Below are 9,739 nucleotides of genomic sequence, written 5' to 3'. Positions count from 1 at the left end.
AATGACGTGAGGGCATTGGTCATGGACCTTTCCAACTAATTCATCATCAGTAAAAGGTCAAACCTCCACTTGCGGTCCACTCGCAACTCCCACCCTTTGCATAAGTTAATTTAATGCTTGCGATTCCAGCACGGAATGGAAATTCATATACTTAAGTTTCCCATGTGAATCGGGAATAGTGAAAATATCCACGAAACATGGGAAGTTTAGCAAGGCTGGCAAAGCAAGCCTGAGATCTCAAGCCGTGACGCCAACCCCTGCCCATTATCATTTTGTCTCCAATCACTCTTGGACATCATTTAGCAAAATGTGGCAGGTCGAAAAGGTGCAGATGTGTAAACTGTTTTTTCCCCATCCCATAACACTGGTGTACAACAGGGGTCACAAGTAAATTGAATCAGTACAAGGGCTCTCTCTCTCTCTCGCGCGCGCACACACACACACGCTTATTAACATCAAATGCATAATATTTCCATAAAATACACCAATTTGAGTAGCCTTGCAACCAGTTCTTTTTTTAGAAACTTGATATATTTTAATGCATTCTAATTTTAGGATGAAACGTAGAACCCTTTGCATTGAACCATAGCTCAGTGGGTAGCACTCTCTCCTCTGAGTCCCAAGGTTGTGGATTTGTCTCACTCTAGAGACATAAGCACAAAATCTGGACTGACTCTCCCAGTGTAGTACCTTGGTGTCATATTTGACCCTGAAGTGAGCTTTTGACTACATATCCACAGCATAACTAAGACCGCCTATTTCCAACTCCGTAACATTGCCCATCTCCGCCCTTGCCTCAGCTCATCCACTGCTGAAGCTCTCATACATGCCTTTGTTACCTCTGGACTTAACTATTGCAACGCACTCCTGGCTGGCCTACCACATTCTACCCTACGTAAACTAGAGGTGATCCAAAATTCGGCTGCCCATGTCCTAACTCGCACCAAGTCTGGCTCACCCATCATCCCTGTGCTCGCTGACCTACATTTGCTTCCGGTTAAGCAATGCCTCGATTTCAAAATTCTCATCATTAATTTCAATGGCCTCATCCCTCCCTATCTCTGTAATCTCCTCCAGCTCCACACGTTTCCCCCCCCGCCCCAGCCCCCAACTCGAGATGTCTGCGTTCCTCTAATTCTGCCCTCTAGAGCATCCCTGATTATAATCGCTCAACCATTGGTGGCCGTGCCTTCTGTAGCCTCGACCCCAAGCTCTCGAACTCTCTGCCTAAATCTCTCCGCCTCTCTACCTCTCTTTCCTCCTTCAAGACCCTCCATTAAACATACCTCTTTGACCAAGCTTTTGGTCACCTGTGCTAATTTCTACTTTTACGGCTAGGTGTCAAATTTTTTCTCTTGGTGCTATATAAATATAAGTTGCTATTGTGTTGGTGTGAGTGTGTGTGTTTGTGAGTGAGTGTGTGCTTGTGAGTGAGTTTGTGTGTTTGTGAGTGAGTGTGTGTGTGTGTGCTTGCTTGTGTGCATGTGAGAGAAACTGCAACATTCTGCAAATGACTGCCACATTCACCAATGCATTGAATGAATGCAGTCGGCCCCCCGGACCTTGACTGAGTTGCCATTCATAAAGTGAGAGTGCAGGAAAGCTGTTCCAATGTGGGAGGCATCACAGCTGAGCTTCATCCTGTTCTCATGCATCAACCACATACATGCACTTTCCAGCAGGGGGCAGTGGCTAATCATCAGGCTGAGTTTTGCAAACCAAGGGTTGCCAACTCTCCAGGATTGCCCTGGAGTCTCCAGGAATTAAAGATTAATCTCCAGGACACTGCTGCGAGCAGATTGCAAGAAAATCATAGCGGCATTGTTTACATTTTCTTTGAACACTTTTGTTTATTAGTTATGAAAATATTGGAGATAAAAAAAAAGGCTGTTTGACGGACAGTCAAGAATCATCCAATCAAATAACGAAGATTCTGTTTGCTTTCCAGTTGGCTGTGGGAAGGTGGGGCACTGCAAGGACGGACATGTTGAGTGACCAATGGCAGAATTATGAGGTCAGAGGTGAGATATCCTGTGAATACACCGCTTGGAATACATCCAACCAGAGTTGCCAATCTTAAAGGGTGCTGAGGCTAAGTTTACCATCCCCAGCATTGCCTCAATCAAGATCAGCTGGTCTGTATCGGCTGTAAGTATTATAACGGGTAGTGTCCTTTGCCACCTACTCAAGATGTTCAGTAACATCCATGTTGCTGAGGGGGATGGACCCACTCTAGCACGCCCATCAATGCCCTAGCTTGAGATTGGCTAACTTAGCACAGACCAGTGATCAAAACTTGGGACCTTTATGGTTTGTACAGCTCAGTGCCATGCTGGGGAGGGTGGTTTACCAATCAAACTGCTGGGGTGGCGGGGTGGTAGCATTCACGTTAAGGAATCTCTAAACGAAAGAACTCGTGTAACAAGTAAAAGAATCAACGGCTCTTCCGAGCCCTTTGTCTCCAGATTCGAACCATCTGGATCTTCAGGGTCATCCCTGCAACCATTCAACAAAGCTTCCCATGCACTTTGCATTGCAGAATGGAGAAACATAAAACTGACCATGTGCCCAGCAATCCCCTAACTCTCTAAATTCAATACTTCAATAAAAGATTAAAGATCTCAGGGGCGAAATTGCCTCTTTTTTGCACCCCCTTAGTGCCTCCGGTGGTGGGGCGCAAGGCAGTTTTCGCCCGGGGGTGGGGGGCACTACCGCCTCCATGGAAATTGCCCTGATGGTTTGGGAGGCCTGCCTTGGCAGCGCCACGGCCCACAGTTAGCACCCCGGGCTGTTGCGCAGCTGACGATGACGTCAACACCGTGGACAGAGACCCTTCACCGCCCCAAGCCGACCCCTTAACACCCTGTGAGGCTGGTGCCGGCGGATGTTAACGGCAGCTTTGTGGGTCACAAAGCGAGCGGACATCCGCTCTCGGGGTGCTGTTATAAGGGGCCATCTTTTTTCATTGGCCGACTCTCGGGTTGACTCGAGTTTTGGGTGCCGGGCTGCTGACCCGGTCTCACGGTGCCCTGGTGGTCCAGTGACGGCTACCAAAGGGCCGTGCAGAGTGCGCAGCAGCCTTCCCCTTTAATGGAAGGGGAGGGGCTTTGTAGCGCTGGACTCACCGCCACACTCTGCTTCCTTTGAGGGGCGGGAGACCCAGTCCCGCGTTGGGGACAGGATTTCCAGGCCTGGCAATAAAAGTCTCGGCCCAGGAAGGTTACCAACCCTGTGATATCTTCACAGAACACAGCACCCACAGCTCCTAACATGGCAGGCAGCTCTCTTTGAAGCCTCCGGAATCTGCCTGGTTCTGTTTATTATTACTCTGCAGTTGCAGTACACAATACGTCCACATCCATAGTGTGGAGCTACAAACATTACAAGCTTACAGATATTACACTTCTCCCTCCTAATGAAGACGTTATTATAACAAACATCATACATAACTTTCATGTTTATACATAACACAGGATATAAACTTTTTTTTCCCCATATTTACAAATTTAACTTTACCACTTGTTTTCTGTTTCGAAGAGGATACCTTCGCTCTCGAACAGAAGCTTCCAAACATGGTGTCGATTTCACACTCATTCGAGGCTCATCCTGAGGAATATTTTCCTCCACAGAATTTCCTTGATTTTCATTTGAACTCATTCCAACTTCAGGCTCTTTGTTTTCCTGACTCGGACTCAGACTTTCATTCTGATTCTCTCCTGGATTTGTTTCCAGTACATTGGATTTAGGATTTGCTACTGGTGTATCAAAACTATCTGATGAGTCAGAAATAATTGAATCATTCCCACCTTCAACTCCTTGCATGTCTGTAGGTAAAATATGATCAATATGAACAAACCTAACCTGTCCATTATCAAACATCTTTACCAAATATGTGTGAGGACCACATATCTTCACCACTCTTCCTGGTAACCACTTTAACCATTTATAGTGATGGTTCTTCACTCTCACCTTCTGGTTTAATTTCACACTTCTCTCTTTTACTCTACCTCTATCATGATTCTCTTTCTGTCTTAATTGTGTCTCTTCTACGGACTGTGCCAAATTTGGCTTTAACAACGAGAATCTGGTTCGTGGCTGTCATTTGAGAAACAACTCTGCTGGTGTTCTACTTGTAGTTGTATGAGGAGCATTTCGATAGGGAATCAAAAAATTAGCCAATTTGTGATCCAGTGACAACTGTCGTTTCCTTGGATTTGGAACTAACATTTGTTTTATGAGGGCACGTTTTACAATTTGTACAGTGCGCTCTGTTGTACCATTCGAAGCAGGATGGTATGGTGGAACCTTGGTATGTTTCACACCATTTTTGCTCGTGAATTGTGCAAATTCTTCTGAATGAAATTGTGGTCCATTATCAGAAACAATCTCTTCAGGGAGGCCAAATGAAGAAAATAATTTTCGCAAAATGTCCAATGTTTTACTTATTGTTATTTTTCACATTGGGAACACCTCAACCCACTTTGAATGGCTATCAATCACAATGAACAATTGTTGTCCTTCTAACTCAGCAAAATCAATATGTAGCCTTTGTCACACCCTGGGAGGCCATTTCCGTGGCTGTAATGGTACTGGTGGTGGTTGCTTGCTTACCGATTGACATGTCGTACACTGACTCACGATGTATTCTATATCTTTATCAAGACCTGGCCAACATAAATAACTGCATGCAAAACTCTTGGTCAAACACATTCCCAGGTGCTGGTCATGGAGGTCTCCTAATAATTTGGACCTGAATTTATTTGGTATAACCACTTTTGCACCCCACATGATACAATCTTTATCGATTGATAATTCATTCCTACGAATGAAGAATGGATGTGTATCTTCATCTGTTACCTAGTTTGGCCATCCATTTGCAATATACTCATACACCTTTGACATCACTGGGTCACGTTTGGTTGCTCTAACAATCTCTTCAGCTGTGACTGGCAGTTCATCAATGTATGAAAAATAAAACACTTCTTCCCTATCGGGTGTAACTTGTGATGGGGAAAGCAATCTAGACATTGCATCAGCATTACTGTGATCAGCTGATCGTCTGTATTCATGTATATGTATATGCTGACAAAATCAAAGCCCATCTCTGCATTCGGGCTGCAGCTAATGTTGGAACTGGGGACTTTAGATGGAGGATTGCTGTTAGGGGCTTATAGTCCATAACGATGGTAAACTTATGCCCATACAAGTATTTGTGAAACTTCTTGATCCCAAAAATTAATGCCAAAGCTTCCCTTTCAATTTGCGCATAATTACTCTCACTGGCACTGAGAGTGCGTGAAGTAAAAGCAATTGGTCTCTCCTCTCCACAATGTGATACATGAGAGATCACTGCCCCACTCCATATGGAGAGGCATCACATGCTAGCTTAATCTCCTTAGATATGTCATAGTGAACTAACATGGTGCTCTCTACCAATTTGCTTTTACACTCCTTGAATGCTGAATCGCATTCTTTTGACCACTTCCAATGGACCTGTTTTTTCAAAAGTTCATTCAGTGGATGTAATAATGTAGCCAAATTTGGTAGGAACTTCCCATAATAGTTCAAGAGACCCAAGAATGAACAAAGTTCAGTGACATTCCTGGGAGTGGGTACATTTCTAAATGCATTCAATTTTTCCATAGTTGGATGTAAACCATCTTTGTTTACTCTGTACCCTAAGTATTCCACTGGGTTTTTAAATAACTCGCACTTATGAGCAGACATTCGTACTCTGTGCTTCTCCAGTCATTTGAGGACTTCATTCAATATGTTATTATGAATTTGCCTATTTGGTGCTGAAATTAGTATGTCATCCAAATAACATACTACCCCTTCAATACCTTGCAAAATCTGGTTCATCACCCCTTGGAATATGGCAGGGGCAGAAGACACTCCAAATGGTAGCCTATTAAATTTATATAGGCCTAGATGAGTATTTATAGTCAAACATAACTTGGACTCCTCATTTAGTTCAAGCTGTAAGTAGGCATTCGTAAGATCCAGTTTTGAGAAGATCTGACCACCTATCAGTGTTGTGAACAAACCTTCTATATTCGGCAATGTACTGGGGACATTACCCTCTAGAACCTGGTTCACGGTTACTTTATAATCACCACACAATCTGAGGGAAGCAATGTCCACCGAAGGTAAGTGTGATTGTTTTTTAATTTTTTAATTTTTGAGATTCATGTGGATGTGGCGTCAGTAAAATATTGGGGAAAGTTTTTGGTGGTTTTTCTTCAGGTTGTTTTTTTCCACGGAAGCCTCTCTTAGGGCGCTCCAAGGCTGATTGTTTACCTCGGGATTTTCATTTGTTCAGCCGACCTAGCGCCCTAAAAGAGGTGTGGAATGCCTCGCTTCGCGCTCCGCTCCACACTCAAGGCCCAGCCGCCGAACTTTGTAGCTGGAGACGCAAACCGTTTCCCAGCGCAAAATTTACCACTCCGCCCGTGTTAATGCCGCAACAGAGATGCGACCAAATTTCCACCCCGGAGAGTTGACGGTATAACGTCTCATCTGAAAGTCAGCACCTCCGACAGAGCAGCGGCTCCTTCAGCACTGCACTGGAGTGTCAGCTTGCCTTTTGAGCTCAAGTCTCCGGAATGGGACTTGAACCCACAATCTGTTGACTCAGCGGTGAGAGTGCATATACTGAGCCAGGGTAGAAATAGCACACACCAGACATGTAAAATTGTTATGATTTGTATTGATAACTTAGACTGGAGTATCAGAATTAAGCTATATAATACACAGCAATGACAGTATTGTAAAGGGAACATGGATAGATTGTCAACTTAAACATCCAATTTCTCTCCGGCTGAGTTCTTGTAAAAAAAATTATGTTTACAGAGGTTAATTTCACCCTGCGGTGCTCAACAACCATGCAGGTACAGCAGGCGGTTAAGAAAGCAAATGGCATGTTGGCCTTCATAGCGAGGGGATTTGAATACAGGGGCAGGGAGGTGTTGCTACAGTTGTACAGGGCCTTGGTGAGGCCACACCTGGAGTATTGTGTACAGTTTTGGTCTCCTAACTTGAGGAAGGACATTCTTGCTATTGAGGGAGTGCAGCGAAGGTTCACCAGACTGATTCCCGGGATGGCGGGACTGACCTATCAAGAAAGATTGGATCAATTGGGCTTGTATTCACTGGAGTTCAGAAGAATGAGAGGGGACCTCATAGAAACGTTTAAAATTCTGACGGGTTTAGACAGGTTAGATGCAGAAAGAATGTTCCCAATGTTGGGGAGGTCCAGAACCAGGGGTCACAGTCTGAGGATAAGGGGTAAGCCATTTAGGACCGAGATGAGGAGAAACTTCTTCACCCAGAGAGTGGTGAACCTGTGGAATTCTCTACCACAGAAAGTAGTTGAGGCCAATTCACTAAATATATTCAAAAGGGAGTTAGATGAAGTCCTTACTACTCGGGGGATCAAGGGTTATGGCGAGAAAGCAGGAAGGGGGTACTGAAGTTTCATGTTCAGCCATGAACTCATTGAATGGCGGTGCAGGCTAGAAGGGCTGAATGGCCTGCTCCTGCACCTATTTTCTATGTTTCTATGTATTACATTAAAAAATAATACTCCCAAATGGCCGACTGTTTCTTGGTATCTTCCAGCAGTCCAACTATTTCTGCTGGTCCTGTCCAAAAAAAGCTTGCAGACTATAAATATAATGTTTCCTTTCAAGCTGAGGCTGTCAATCCATCATTAATAAAGCAACAGCACTATTTCAATATACCACAAATCTATATATTTCCTTTACATTTCTGCAAGATTAAAATACAAGGAGTACTCCATAAAATGCTAATGTGGCTAAATACACCCCACGTGCAATCTTAGCAAGCGTCTACGAATATACCACCTATTAATTACAGATTCATGGAGGATACAAATAAAATTAGGTGTCCGTAACCATTTAAAGCTGCAGTGTCCAAAATACAGATCATGGGTCACATGTTCCGCGAGAGGTGGGCACCGGAGGGACTGGAGTGCATCATCACGCCCGGCAACCAAATTTTAATTTGATTTTACGTTTTAAAGTTTTATTTGTTTTAATTGCCGGTGCTTTTAGTGTCCCCCTCCCCTTTTATAGGGGGCACTGGAAAAAGGAAAATTTGATTTTAGTGCCCAAAAAACCCTCATGGGTCACATGGTTGCAACAATAACGTCAACTTGTCTTTAGATTGCGCCTTTAATGTATTAAAACAGCACAAGGTGCTACAAGGCAGGAGCATTATCAAACAAAATTTGGCACGAGATACATAAGGAGATATTAGGGCAGGTGATCAAAAGCTTGGTCAAAGATGTAGGTTTTAAGGAGGAAAGAGAGACAGAGAGGTTTAGGGCAGGTATTCCAGAGCTTAGGGTCCGGGCAGTTGAAGGCACGGCTGCTAATGGTGGGATGATTAAAATTGGGTATGCGCGAGTGGCCAGAATCGGAGGCGCGCTGAGATCTTGGAGGGTTGTAGGCACCGGAGGTTACAGAGATAGTTACAGTATATGGAGGGATTTGAAAACAAGGATGAGAATTTTAAAATCAAGGCATTGCCAATGTAGGTCAGCGAGCACAGGGGTGATGGGTGAGCGAGATTGGCAGCAGTGCCTAGGTGTTTAATCCAAGAGAGCCCTGGAGGGTTGGGAACCCCTACCTGCAATGCCTCTTGTGCGGGTATCCTGATTTCTCTGTTCTGACCAGAACCAGCCCCGTTCCTCACAACAGGCCTGCTGGAAACACCAGCAAGGGCTATCCCACTGGAGACTGGCTAGAACCTTGTACCAAGGCATGCAAGCATTATCGAGCCAGTCTTAGACGACAAATTGTCAGCATCTGCCTTATTTCCCTTTGTCCAAGGAAGCTACTGTATTTCTTCTAAGTGGAGCCCCTTAGCCACACTTCAACAAAAAATTCTCCTCACAGGCCCTCCTGTAGACATTAACCAATGTTGCAGGACATTTCATTGCAGGTGTTAATCTATCCTCTGGTACTACACCTGGGAGTCCCTGGCCAAAGACTGCCCTAAGTGGAGGAAGTGCATCCGGGAGGGTGCTGAGCACCTCGAGTCTCATCGCCGAGAACATGCAGAAAACAAGCGCAGGCAGCAGAAAGAGCGAGCAGCAAACCAGACCCACCCACCCCTTCCCTCAACAACTGTCTGTCCCACCTGTGACAGAGACTGTGGTTCTTGTATTGGACTTATATCCGAGCCAGGGTGTCCCTGGAGATGGAGCACGCAGTGTCCACCGGTACGCTCGCGGCCTTCCGTGAGAGGTGGGCGCTGGAGGGACTGGAGTGCATCATCACCCCTGGAAACCAAATTTTAATTTGATTTTATATGTTTTAAAGTTTAATTTGTTTTATTGCCAGGTTTTAGCATTCCCACCAGTCAGGGAGCACTTGTATAATTTGCCTCTCGGTGCCCCCCAAAAAAACACAAAAAAACCACAAAAAAAAACAACCAAAAAAAAGGGCACTTGAAAAGTGTTTGGAGTGTCCCCTTCCTTTACTCAGGGGGCACCGAACTAACTGTTTATTTTGTTCACAACGAAAAGAGTTGTATTGGACTGTACAGCCACCTAAGGACTCATTTTAAGAGTGGAAGCAAGTCTTCCTCGATTCCGAGGGACTGCCTATGATGTTGATGATGACTTAATAATCTTGGCTGCAGGTTTTAATATTAGTTTGATCTGTGAAGAAACCATATAATCCATTTATCTCATCCTGCTATAATCATCGCA

The sequence above is a fragment of the Pristiophorus japonicus genome, chromosome 14 (genome assembly GCF_044704955.1).
Source record: "Pristiophorus japonicus isolate sPriJap1 chromosome 14, sPriJap1.hap1, whole genome shotgun sequence".
NCBI classification, from domain to species: domain Eukaryota; kingdom Metazoa; phylum Chordata; class Chondrichthyes; family Pristiophoridae; genus Pristiophorus; species Pristiophorus japonicus.
The sequence above is the reverse complement of the archived record's forward strand: the minus strand, read 5'-3'. Positions refer to the sequence as shown.